This window comes from Aphelocoma coerulescens, chromosome 2 (genome assembly GCF_041296385.1).
Source record: "Aphelocoma coerulescens isolate FSJ_1873_10779 chromosome 2, UR_Acoe_1.0, whole genome shotgun sequence".
Lineage (NCBI taxonomy): Eukaryota > Metazoa > Chordata > Aves > Passeriformes > Corvidae > Aphelocoma > Aphelocoma coerulescens.
The window spans coordinates 57,479,819-57,492,820 of NC_091015.1; the positions used below are offsets into that span (position 1 = coordinate 57,479,819).

The window sequence follows — 13,002 nt, forward strand, 5'->3', positions numbered from 1 at the left end:
CTTTCCTGGAAGTTCAGAATCATTAAAATGCATTACTAGCTAAAATAAACATGAGCCATGTGGCCACCTGCTTTTTAACTCAAAGAAGAATTGGCAACTGTTTGAACAAGCTGAATTGTGTTCTAGAGAAACAAGAATTTCCTCCTACCAAGGCAGGACTAAACATGATAGAATATGTTAGAAGTTACTGAAGAGAAAAAATTCTCCAAAGATTAAATGTGACCAGAAACTGCGGTGGAGAAAAAAAATTAGAATTGCATTAGGAGATACAAATCATTCTCTACTACCAACCATGACATAATTTTTATTATTTTCTTTAACATTTTCAAAATTTGTACAGTTTCAGACAGTTTGCAGTTTTAGCTGCTTGTTTTTGGGGCTTTTTTTATTACCTTAATTTTTAGAATATTCAGTGACGGGAAGGGGAAAGAGGGAAGAACAAGAAAAACAGGAGATATCAGAAGATTTTTGCATAATTTTGAAGATAGAAGTGTTTCATCTTGATGCCTGCAAAATAAACAAGGAAAAAAGCATTTAAATGTCATCACAAAATAGACACACTTTTCTTAATAATTTCTATAGTAGGAACTCTGAAAGTGTTCAGATTGGAGCTCTCCTTCTTAATGTTCCATATCAAGATTATAGCTAATGAAGTCATCCAGACTAATTCTAAGATGCTGGATTTTCTAATTGTCAACAAATGTAATAGTGAGAAGTTGTTACAGCTATGTTCCCTTGATAGGTCTCAAAGCACCATACGTTCATTAATTACAGACTAAAGAAAATTCATCTACTTGAGAATGTACTCCAAACAAAACGAGAATAGCTTGCATAAACTTTATCTCCAAGTGAATAACTTAAGGTTTTATTTAAAACACATACCCTAGCTTACAGACAGAATCTTTATGTGGTGTTACTAATTTTAGCAACTGCTTGAAGATAAGAAGGCTATAAACTGTTAATCAATTGAAATACAGGATTTACGCAGCAGCATTTGCAGAACATGACTCAGAGTGTTTCTGAAAAATACAATGGAAATGCTTAAGGGCTTGAATATCAAAAACCAAGAGACAATTCTGGAAAAAAACTCACAAGTATAAATAAACATAGAAGGTAGGAGTTCATTACATTGTTCCCTGGATGTCTCCACATTGCCAAGTGTTTTAGCTTCTCCAAAGCTCCCTGCAGACTTCTGAACCCATCTGGCAGGTATAATAGAAAGCATGCTGCAAAATACAAAGCAGGATGTTAAGCTTCTTGGTTAATTTAAAAACAAAATAAGCCACCCAACAATTTCTTCTTCATATTGTAATTAGAAGAGAGTTATTCAAGCAGAAGATAATTTCATGTTTTACCATGTGTACACAAGCCCTGTATGGAGGCAAAACAGATCGCCTGGCAGGTAATCTTGGTTGTTTTAGCTGGTTGTGTAAGGTGAAAGAAATGAGTGCAGAGCAATAAGATTCTGAGGAAACAGTTCAAAATCTGCTTCTCTCTACTTTTCTTTAGAAATGAAATACAAGTCTTGACTATACACCACATGGTTCTAGGTACATTTATCAATACCCTATCTCTAGCATAGGATGCAGGGTTACAAAATTTTTATGCATGTACAGCTACAAGCGTGCTTGGGACTGACTGATCAATAAAAGGCAAAAAAAAAAACCCCAAATAAAAAACAAGGCAAAAAGAAAGCAGTTAAACAGCTCACAAGTCCAATAAACACAGATAGGCATATAGAAAGAGCACAATTTTTGTATAGTGCATTGGAATGTGTGCTTATGCTGTTAAGAATTTACTAAAACACTGCTGAAGTCTAACAACCAATCGTACATATATGCCCAGACCACTGGAATGTGGAGTAAGATGTGCTTTCTTCAGCAGCTCTTGAGTACAGGCTGTTGCAAATCCTACTACAAAGAAGAGAGCACAGGTTTATTGGGGGCCCCAAACTGCCCAATAGTTCATTGGAAAACCCAGTATGAGATCCACAGCACAGACAGAAGCAGAGGATTTCAAAGTAAAAGCAGTGTGAAGAGTTAAAATAAAAATGATTCCATCAACATGAGTATAGTTTTGTAGATGTCTTATAGCTCATTATGAATTACAAGATTATATTTCTTCTAGCCCTTGCAGAACACAAATTAAATGATGTTTTGTGCCTACAGATGTAACCCCAAGTACCCCAGGTTTTTAAGCAAAAAATAAAAGGAAGGTAAACAATACGACATTTCATGCACCTTATTCACATACCAAAAGGTAAAAAGTATAAAAAGGCATAGATCATTCCATGAGGCAGAAAATTCATGCTGAACCCCTCCCATGTTATTGCTGAACTATATTATGTCTATGAGTATTGTTACACACACACTACATTTTATTATGTCAGCCTTTACAGGAGCTTTCTGGGATGCAATTCAAACATAATAAGCACATTGCTTTTGACAAAGTTCAGCACAGCACATTTTGAAGAAATGAGAAGCCAGAAATACACATATTCAGAGTAGCTTATCTCACTTGGTCCCGTTAGACCTGCAGTATCATTTAGCAAGAAATCCAAGTGCCACCTTTGTCTTGGGAACTTCTTTCCTTATATCAAGAGGAAGATGTCATGCAAAGTTGAGATGATGTCTAGGGGACAACTCAACTAAATGCACTGAGGCCTGCAGGTAGCAGCACTCAAGACTAGGATGAGAATTGATTTTGAACCTGGACAGAGCTAGCATGAGGCTGTCCGAATTGACCACGTGAGCACAGCTCCCTGAATGACAGGGCCTAGTAGTCACCATTCTGAATAATTAGCAAATTGGAAACAATGCAAGATATGCTTTTCAAGATTATCATAAATAGCAGTAAAAAAGGGATATATTACAAAGAAATTTACAGTGAGAGAGCAGTGTGTGAAGATTACATGTCTGCATCCAAGCCCTAAAAAAACCACCGTGAAACTCCCTTAAGGCAGAAATTATTATTTGGGGAATGGGAAGGTGTGGAAGAGATGTTTTCTTTAGGTATTAGTAGTTAAAAAATCAGTCCACTATTCTCAAAAATCCTTTAGGGTGAACCTCTTACTCCTCTCAGCAACTAATTTGCTGCCAGGAGAATTGCTGACTTCAGTGCTAGTTCTGGAGAGCAGATAAACTTTTGCCATAATTCTAAGTATTAGGATGTGAGATTTTAAGCATGTCAAAAATTATAATCTAATCAAAACATAAGACATTTAACTAAAACAATGTTATTTGAGACATGTATCCCTGAATAACTCTCTCCTGATGAACCAGTGGGGAAAATTCTATATTTTAAATGAGTATTTTTAAGGGAGCAGCAGGAGGAAAAAAAAGCCACAGAAAGAATAACAGCTTTCCATTAAATTTCATGGGCATTCAATCAGGATCAAGGTAACCATTCAAGAAAATCAACCACAAACATACACAAAACCACTGATTATTTGTGATCTACTAGTTCTGCTAAGAAATCATGTTGCTTTAGTTGCAGCCTGGCAATTAAGAGTATAGGGCAAGGTTTACTAGGAGGTTTCATAAGCAGAAAAATGAGGCCAAGAGATATGTGAGAACTTGATTCAATCTGGTGTGGTAAAAAACTGAAAAAAAGACACATCCCTCGTTCCCCACATAAACCCCTTCAACAACCCTTGTTTTTAAAACAAAAAATTTGTACTAAATGTCCAAGTTTAAATTATTTACCTAATGAAGTGTTTGGTTGCTTCTTGATCAATCCAGAAGTATATTTGCCTACATTGACTCATAATACTCATGCCACCTGTCTACCAGCCTTCATAAACAGCCCTCCTACTACCCTCAAGTATGTTTGAGTCTACCTCCTTCATATGTTGTTTGAAAGAAAACATTTTCCCAAACTGAAATTTCTTAAAAGAGCAGTATGTGACATTTTCATATTGCATCCATCAGACCACGACAGAAGGTAATTTCCTCTGGTCTTCCTTGTGATTCAATTTAGTGACAGAAAATAACACTGAGACAAAAGACAGAATCTCCCAGTCTCTGCTAAGAAGAACAATAGCAAAAGCTTTGCTCTTCCTGGAAAAGGGAACGTCTTATCTATTTCTCTTTAACCTCACACACTTTCTTTAAGTCCTCTCAACTCTTTGTTTTCTCATCAGGTCTTTTAGGATTTTGTCTTAAGAAGAGAAGGAAAAAAAACCCAGACCAACCATCCCCTGCTTCCCTTGGAAGCAATTCTGGCCTTTGCTGTTCCCATCTTAACAGATCATTCATATCATGAGCTGGACTCTTACCTGGAGTGTGGTGAGAGGACTAAGCAGTACTGCTTAGAGGGCCAGATCACCTTGAAACATACAACCCTTTTAAGCAGTTAAATAAACAACTACTAATTAAAGCAATATCAAGAATCTTTCCAGCAGCAACATTTAAAGTACAAGACATACACTTTGTGATGATTCACTCTGAAGGTCATGTTCAGATCAGTGAACTTTTCTCATGGAAAGTTTAGGCTGGCCATCTCAAATTGATTTAAAATAAGAAAAGTAGTTTTGAAACTGGAGGATTCTCTTAGGATGGATTTCTAAAGAGCAGACAGGAATTAGTATTCTCTAATAATACTCTAATTATCTTATAAAACCCTGTTAAAAAAGAAAGTCCACGGTAGAGCAGGGCTAATTTGATGCTAAAATGTCTACAGCTAAAGAAAACCAAAGTATCTCATTAATATTGTATAGAGTTTCTAAAGCACAAGTAATTCAAATACACATTGGTTTGATGTAGACAAAAGTGATAGGCTAGCACAGAAATTGCCATCAGGGAGAGGATAAAAAGATGATGGATAAGTTTCCCTGCAAATAACCTGGTAGTGCAAACATATTGTGTATCCAGTTTTAATTAAAGAATGAAACTGGAACAGAATAACAGGGTTACCCTTATTTATATATAGAAATATATAAAACAATCCATAAATATACAGATATATTTTATAGCACTTCATCAACCTGTTCAGGTGCAGATATTTCACCCTTAGAAATAGCCTTTATAGATGTGTTTACCTGCTCATCAAATAAAGTTAAAGCTGGACTCTAGGATTTCAGAGCCCAGTGCTATAATGCTGTATATTTTGAGAAGTACTTTGTGAGGGATAGCATGGTGAGAAAACTCTGGAGGAGGGCAGTGTCTTGTGCCTATGATCTCAGCTTGATTAGGCTGGCTGGCGGCCCATCCGCCCACCTGGTATCTATGAGTAGCTTTTCTATCTTGACACTACCTGAGAACATGCCTCTTATAATAAAAGAAATGGTGGTGAGGGTACCATTTTTTGAACGGTCTGAAAGCTAAATGAGAAAGGAGAAACTGTTACAGATTTATCGACCAGAGTAAACAAACAACAACAAACAATATTTAGATCCATATTCTTGTAAAATGTACATCTGGGGTTTTGCCAAAAGCATCACTGCAGTGTATCACCCAGCCTGAATGTATTATGTAACATTATCTATGGTACTGAAGTTGCTTAAATAAAGCAAGTCCGAGGAAGGGTCATTCATATCTTCCTACACCGCTGCAGTTTAATTTGCTAGCCTCTCAATAGAATAGTGTGTGTGCTTGTATGTGTCTCAGTTTAACTGGGGAAAAAAACCTTATTTGCACAGGTAGATCAAATTTCAGAGTCCAGACTTCAGTCTAAGTGTGCTGCAGTTAATTTAGATTAATTAATTCTGTTGCAAAGAGCAAATAATAAAATACGAGTTCTTAGGAACAGATAGGCAAAAGCAACTCAAGAACCTATCGGAAAGATGTAATATTGCTGAAAGGTGATTAAAGTCTATAAGTCTGTGTGCAACTTGGCATTTCCCCTACTACAGGTGCAAGCTTTGGAATTAGAATGACAGCTCTTGGCTAATGAGGTTTCCTAGTTATGAAGCAGATTAACTTTTCAGAGAAAAGTTTCTTGGTGATGTCACCATCTGTCTTGATCATATTTGCATTGAAAGAGATCATGAAGGTTATTCCCATTATGACAACTGAGCAAATAATTTGCAACAAATAAAGTATTCAGTGCTGCTAAGCCTAAGCAGAATGTCCTGCAATTTTATCTCCAGTTTTAAAAGTTTGGTTCCAAACACTGAAGCTTTGTTTTTCAGAGATATGCAACATTTCAGAAAAAAATCCCAAAAAAACCTGCCCCAACACCCCCTAATCCACAACACAGTGATGAAGGCAAACGTGTCACAGATTGAATAAATACTAACAGACATCATCTCAGAGTCCAGAGACTATTAAGAAAAAAAATAACCCAGACCAAATTATTAAATAAAAAACTGGACTGTGTTTGTTTCTCCTTAAATAACAGCTATAACTTGTAGAATTGCAAATCTAACGATATAAATTAATTATTAGATTATCCTTTTCCTTTCCAAAGTTTCTGTTCTTCCTGTTTTACAAAATTCTTCCATAATTGCTATTTGCTTGATTCCACTTTTTCAGATAAGATGCATAACTTCTTTACTAGTGGGTTGATTTTTCACACTCTTCCACAACCAAAATTTCTTTACAAGCTGTAGGTCTGGTCTTGCAAGCAGTCATTTGTAGGTTTTAAGCTAGAAATTTCAAGGTGCAGCTACAAATAGCAGCATGGCTTAGTGAATTGGTATACCAGTATCCTCCCTACTCTCCTCTGTGCCTGGAGAGGGGTAATGGAATTGGGTGTCCAAGCCTGGCATGGCCTAGGGAAACATTACCTCCTGAAGGTCTAGTGTTCTGCACAGATAGTCACAGGGCTCAGCCAGACAGGCTGGCAGTGAGAATCTCCCTCACAGAAGAGTATCTACACGGCACAGAGTAGCCCAGAGTGGTTTGCCGTAGCTTAAGAAAAGTGATCAGAATTAATAATCCGTATTTAGGGAGAAGAAACATAGGACTCATCTCACAATGAATTCAGTCATCTTTGTACAGCAGCTGGGGAAGATGACATGTTACCAATTCATGTACAGCACTACTTCCTCTATTTTCCAAGCAGCTGCTGTATCTTGAAACAGTGACAAAGAAGATTTCTCAACAGATTACCTTTGTAAATCTTCAGAATTTCTTAACATTTGGAAAGATAACCAACACCATTGACAGTATTGCTCCTTGATGACTAGATCTCGCCTCCTTCATTTTTCCACCTTCCTCCAATGCCGAGCTTATGTTTAATGAATTTTTCAGTCTTCTTCATGCTCTGTTTCATAGCTTTCATACACATAACTCTTGTACTTACAGAGAGCTCTATTCCTACCTTTCTCAGGTTAATTCACATATTTTTCCATGACAGAACAATTAGTAGTTATTGTACATGTTTCCCATTTTGTAATAGGCAAGAGAGCCTTAATTGAAAATATGCTAATTTTGAAAATAAATGCTATTCTTAGAGTTGCAAATGTGCTTAGACCAGCTACTTTGTTACAACAAATTATATGAGTTCTCAGAGATAAGGTCTGCTGGGAATTAAGGTAGGCTGACATCATCTCTATTTGGTTTAATCTGGAACACAGGCTGCCTGGGGCTCATCTTCCTTTTATCCCGCACAACTGTTGCATTCACAAAGCAGCAAATGTCATTATAGAATCACAGAATAGTTGAGGCTGAATAGGACCTCTGGAGGTTTATAGTTAACCACCCCTGCTCAAAGCAGCATCTGCCAGAGCAGGTTGCCCATGGCCTCATCCACTTGGGTTTTGAAAACCTCCATAGATGCATTCTCCACAGCCTCACTAGGCAAGACATCATCTTCCAACCTCTGTCCTACTCCTCCTTTTTTTTTTTTTTTTTTAACAAGTTGACAAGCTTTATAGGAAAAGAACCCACAATATTGTAGCAAAAGTTCCTAGTTTTCCCTTAAACTAGGATCTTTGATAAGAAGAGGTTGTTCAGGATTGTTACAGTAGGGGTTGTTCTAGTTCTGCAATAGTTCTACAATAGCTGTATTAATTGCTAGCAAGGGGGATCAGTTTATGTATTTGAGTAACATTTATCTCACCCACTGTGCAATATCATCTTTTGCAGCCCTTTTCTCTGTGTTCTTAATTTTTTACCTGCTCTCCAAAGAAAATCACCATTATTTAAGCTCCCAATGTGCAATGAGAAAAAAATTTTCTTTTGCCCGACCATAAAGAGACACCTGAAAATTAGCAAAGGCACAACCCCAGAACAACAAAATACTACTTATGTGTCCATCAGAGACTTTGTCTCAACATTTTTCTAATGTCAGGAATTTGAAAAATGTGCAGATGTCTGTAACATGACATGGGTGGAGCTCACAGCACAGAGTTGCTTGAAATGAAGGCAGTAGGAATGAAGCTCTTCCTCTTTGGGCAATTAGCAAGTGAGGGGAGGGAGATCTCCTGTGCTCTCTTTCCCTCTCTCTTCTGATACAAGAAATTTCCTCCTTTTCAGTAGAGAAAGAAGAGTTGCACACTAAAAACATTATTATTTCTAACCACTGTTCACCAGCATGGAAAGACTCATCTTTGTAATTTAGAAGCAAACAAGCAACTAACTCATCCTTTTCACACTGATGGTAAATATTACAAGTACCTGCTAAAGAAAGCCCAGGACATCGTCAATGTTGCAGTTCTCTTTTGGTCTTCCTTGGACTGCATGATCCCTTCCAGCTAAATCCTGGTGGGTATCTCCTCTGAAGTAAGGGCAAACAGCTATTGGCTAAGAAAAAGAGTGACTTTAAACAATTTATCTATGGCTTTTCCACATCTCTTGCATTTTAAAAATTCAGTGGAGTCTGCAGATGTACCAAGATGTACCAAGATGTACCAAGACTTCTTTTTTACTTTTCCTTTTGTTTTTTTCCAGAACCATCCCTTTCCTCTGTCTTGTTATCCAGAAAAGGTGCTCAGCACCCTTAGAAAGCTTGGAGAAAAAAAGTATCTAAAATTCTCATAGTACATAAAAATATCATCCTAAACTAAAATATAAACTCATTCCAATTGTGTACATATGTTCAACTAGTTAGTTCCTCACCTAAATTTGCTACAGTTTCTCTGATGACTGCCTCCAGGTTTCATTTTCCCCCTCAACACAGCTTCTGGCTATGTTATCTCTGTGCTTTTAGGTATTTATGGTTGGCCTTTTTTCAGTCCTTCTGCTCATGAGCTGTGGAGACTCCAGAGACTCCAATCCACCAGTGACAACAGAGAGAATTTAGGCTGCATTACTCTTCCTTTCTACACCATGATCCTGTGAGTTCAGTTCAGGATTCTTGTAGCAAATAAGAAACTGTTTTTATGGCCATCAATATACAACAGATTGTAAACGTGGTTTAATTGTTTTCATGGTACTATAACAAACTCCCTTTTTGCAGCATGCAACATTTTTCTTTTTCATGATAACAAGTTCTGAGAAGGTGAAAGGTGAAATTAATTAATCCACTAGCTCTACCCACAGATTTATCACTTGATTTAGACTAATGAATGTCAAAAGAAAAAGCAGAAATGTCAAGACATTTTCAATAATTCTTGACTGGTGTGAGTAAAAGAACTAGTAATGTCATTTTAGGGCTGGAAAAAACAGGGACCAAAACTTGCAGTTCAGTTTACTTTTTCTGCAAAGAAATTGATCACAAATTCTACAACATGATAACAGCAAAGTAGTCACAAAAAGCAGTTTTGGGTCAAAGGAGAAAACTGGAATAGAATAAGAGAAACATTGATACTAAAAAAAAACAAAACTGGAAGCATGAATACTTTCAAAGAAAGACAATCTGAAGAAAAATTCAGGATAGAAAATGCAAACTTAAAGATATTCTGCCTAAGAAAAACTCAAATTTACTACTACCTTCCAGTGACTCCAGTGTTGATACTGAACCTGCTGAGGCTGCCCAGCAGTATTACAGAAATAAGGCAACCATGGTATTCCTAGGTAACACTTCAGTGATTGGGCTGTTCTTGCAGGCCCTGTTCTCCTGCAGTGTTTTCACACAACGCAATCCAGTGCAGAACAAGTTTTGATTCCAACCGTTAATTCAAATTTCATGCAGGCTACATTGGCTTAATTTTCCTTTGGTTTATGATCAAGAAAGCTGTTTCCAGCTATTTGATTCCCTCTGTCCTCAATGAAGCAGCTTCAGACTTATCCCTGGTAAGTCAACAGAGTTCTGCCATTAATCACTACACTAACACTGATATTTCTTCCTATTTAAGATCTTAAATTCTTATCATCTATCCAAATTAAAGAGTTAGTAATTTGTTCATATTAATTTCCCCACTGTGCTCATTATTTTCATTGAAGGCTGAGAGAAACAGCATGCTGTTAAGTAGTAGGGTCTGCCTGGTTTTCCTGTTGGCTAAAGCAGGATTTTCAGGGCATACAAATCATGATGTGAAAGGAAAGCTTATGGTCATTGCATGAGAATAACAGATTTGGAAAGTATTAATTTGGTTATAGGAAAATTTCTGGTGAAGAGCAAAGGAGCAAAAAACATGTTTCTTGTTTAAATTGTCCTAGCTATTTTCTCCCTACCTTGCTTTTCTTTCCCCTTCCTATTGTTTGACGATTTGTGTAGGCACCAATTCAGAATGTCTGATGGGATGTGGGAACTTTTCAGTAATAGGTGATATTTCAGTAGAAGAAGGCTGATGTGGAAATTTGATTTACTATACCTCTACTTTAACTAATAGGGAAGAGAAGGAGGAAGGAAAGAAGCAGAGCATTCCTGGAACTAATAGGAGATTACCAACATGAACGAGATGCTCAAGAGGCAACAAGTTTATTAGACATTCCATTACGATCAAATGGATTCGTTTTGCTGATACCCATTCTAATTTATCCTGAGCAAAAGGCAGATGTACCATTAAGTGTAGAGAAAAAAACCAATGAGATGCAAATATGCAAGAGACTAATTACCAGACAGGCAAAAGAGCTTCTATTTTGGTTTGGTTGAACAGGGGATTAATTTTTCGTAATAGAAGTGAAATGTGCCAGATCAGGCTCCTGTATCACCAATTGCCTTCAGATTCTCACTGAACCATCATCCTGCGTGTCAGCCCTGAGCACTCTGTGTCAGAGGCTTTTACCCACACATGGTGCAGTTTCCAGCTCAGTCTCCTATGAGGTCAGATTTTAAAAAGGGCACATTTCTCAAATGGCTGCCATTAGGTACTCCCTCAATAGGTTGTTTGAACCAGAGTCTCTAACGTATGTCAGAAATTATTCTGCATGTTAGTGGTAGAGGTCTGAGGCACAGGCTATTCACCATGACATCGTAAACACACCCCAGAACAAAATGATAAAAGTCACAGTGCCGTGTGTTCACTCAGGGGTGTGAACTGCTGGATTTTCTAGGCAAGACTTTTAATAAAACACAGTGGCTAAGACTCAGCCTGAAATACCACCCTACAGTCTTCACTGGATTCCCCTCCCTTCTGTCTGACATATGGCAAAGTGTGCAGAGGCACCTCTGACCCAAGGATTGCAGCAATCCAGCACATGAAGTCTCACTTCTGCCAGGAAATGTGGGTTTCACTTCTGCTGCACATCAGTCTCTGCACGTGCAAAAATGTGGCTCAAGAGAGCACCAAGAGGTTCATGGAACAGGGTAGCATCAAGCCCTTTTCAGAGTAATACCAGACCAGCTGTAGAAATGACAACTAAAGTATTTAATTCAGAAGTACACTTAAACACATGCTTATCTCTCATGAGCTGATGAAGCTTAAACAACCCATTTCTGCGCTATGACAAATTAATATCTCTGCATAGAGGGAGTATTATAGCTCAACATTTTTAAATAGCATCAGATGCTTCAAAAATTATAAATCTTTTGCCCTTTGAGTATATACATTCCCTTGAGAAACAGGATAGTATAGTATGCAATCTCTGTAATTTGTCATCACTTTCCATAGTTTTTTTCTTGATCTACACCTGTTTTTCTCTGATATTTAATCCTGTTTTTCATTACCTCCTCTTCTTTCCAACAAATGCTATCTGCAGCAAAATTACTATCCTCGTGATCTTAATGTCTGAGAAATTTTCTTCCTTTCACTACTTAAATGGAATGCTATATTTGGAAAACTAATCTGAAGCTTGGAAAGCAGGGATTAAACTAAGTTTACCCCAGATGTTTTCTTCATTTGTTTATTTCATTTTTGTTTCAGGTTCTGGCCCAATTCTTTGTCAAGGGAATTGATGGGACAAGGGGCTATATGGACAAAATTTTTCAGGGCATGAGCACACAATAACAGGCTGGTCTATATCAGAGTTTAAAACCATCTGAGGGAAAAAAAAGCACGTGGTCTGCACAGAGACATTTAACTTCATACATGGATCACGGGGTGGAGTCTTCTACAGAGCAGCATGGAGCGAGATGGAAGACAAATTTCTGCTTTAAGAACTCTGATTGAAAACACAGGGAAACAGCAATTTGTGCTGCTCACATGTGATTCATCTGTCATCTGTAACCACTCAAGGAGAAGACCCGAGTACCACAGTGGGCAGCGAAGCAAGACCGTGCTGTCAGCACAAAGTGGCAGCAAGAACAAGGAAAGATGTTTGCCTGTGAAAACAGAACTTGAACTAACAGTGGTTATTAGCACTGATTCTAGTCTTTCTTGCTAGTAAGAAGCCAGCACTACATTCTGACTACTGCACATAATTTGCCAGGCCTGTTTTTAAATAGGAGATCAGCACAATATGTAAAAATAAGGGAAAGAAAATGGGAAGATTTACAGCAAAGGGAAAAATGAAATAAAAACCTATATAAACTGCATGCAGGGTGCAGGGTGAGGAGACTTTCAGAACACTTTGACACTTTGTTGCTTTAAATGCAAAGACAACCAGACACAATTGCTTACTGCTGTCAGAATACAGAAAGGGAATTCTGCATAAAATTAAAAAAATTAATACTACTATTTACATAAAGTATTTCATAAGACAAGGTATTCTTGAAATGGAAAAAAATGTAGGAAGGCTTATAAATATCAAGATCAGAACATTCTGAATTATATCATACTACACTCTCTCCTGTCAA

The 13,002-nt window shown here is 37.4% G+C and overlaps 1 long non-coding RNA gene across 2 annotated transcripts in view; it reads right to left on the reverse strand.

The window, feature by feature from the left end:
* Positions 1-302: 302 nt before the first annotated feature.
* LOC138105754 (uncharacterized) overlaps positions 303-13,002 on the reverse strand; it is a 30,678-nt gene continuing 17,978 nt past the window's right edge. Inside the window, exons 2-3 of one of the 2 annotated variants that reach the window (XR_011148662.1) lie at positions 1,129-1,226; positions 303-507 (exon numbers count right to left, since the gene is read on the reverse strand). This is a non-coding gene — a long non-coding RNA (uncharacterized lncRNA). Of the gene's footprint in view, positions 508-1,092; positions 1,227-13,002 lie in introns of both variants that reach the window. The other variant, XR_011148663.1, reaches the window with a different exon arrangement.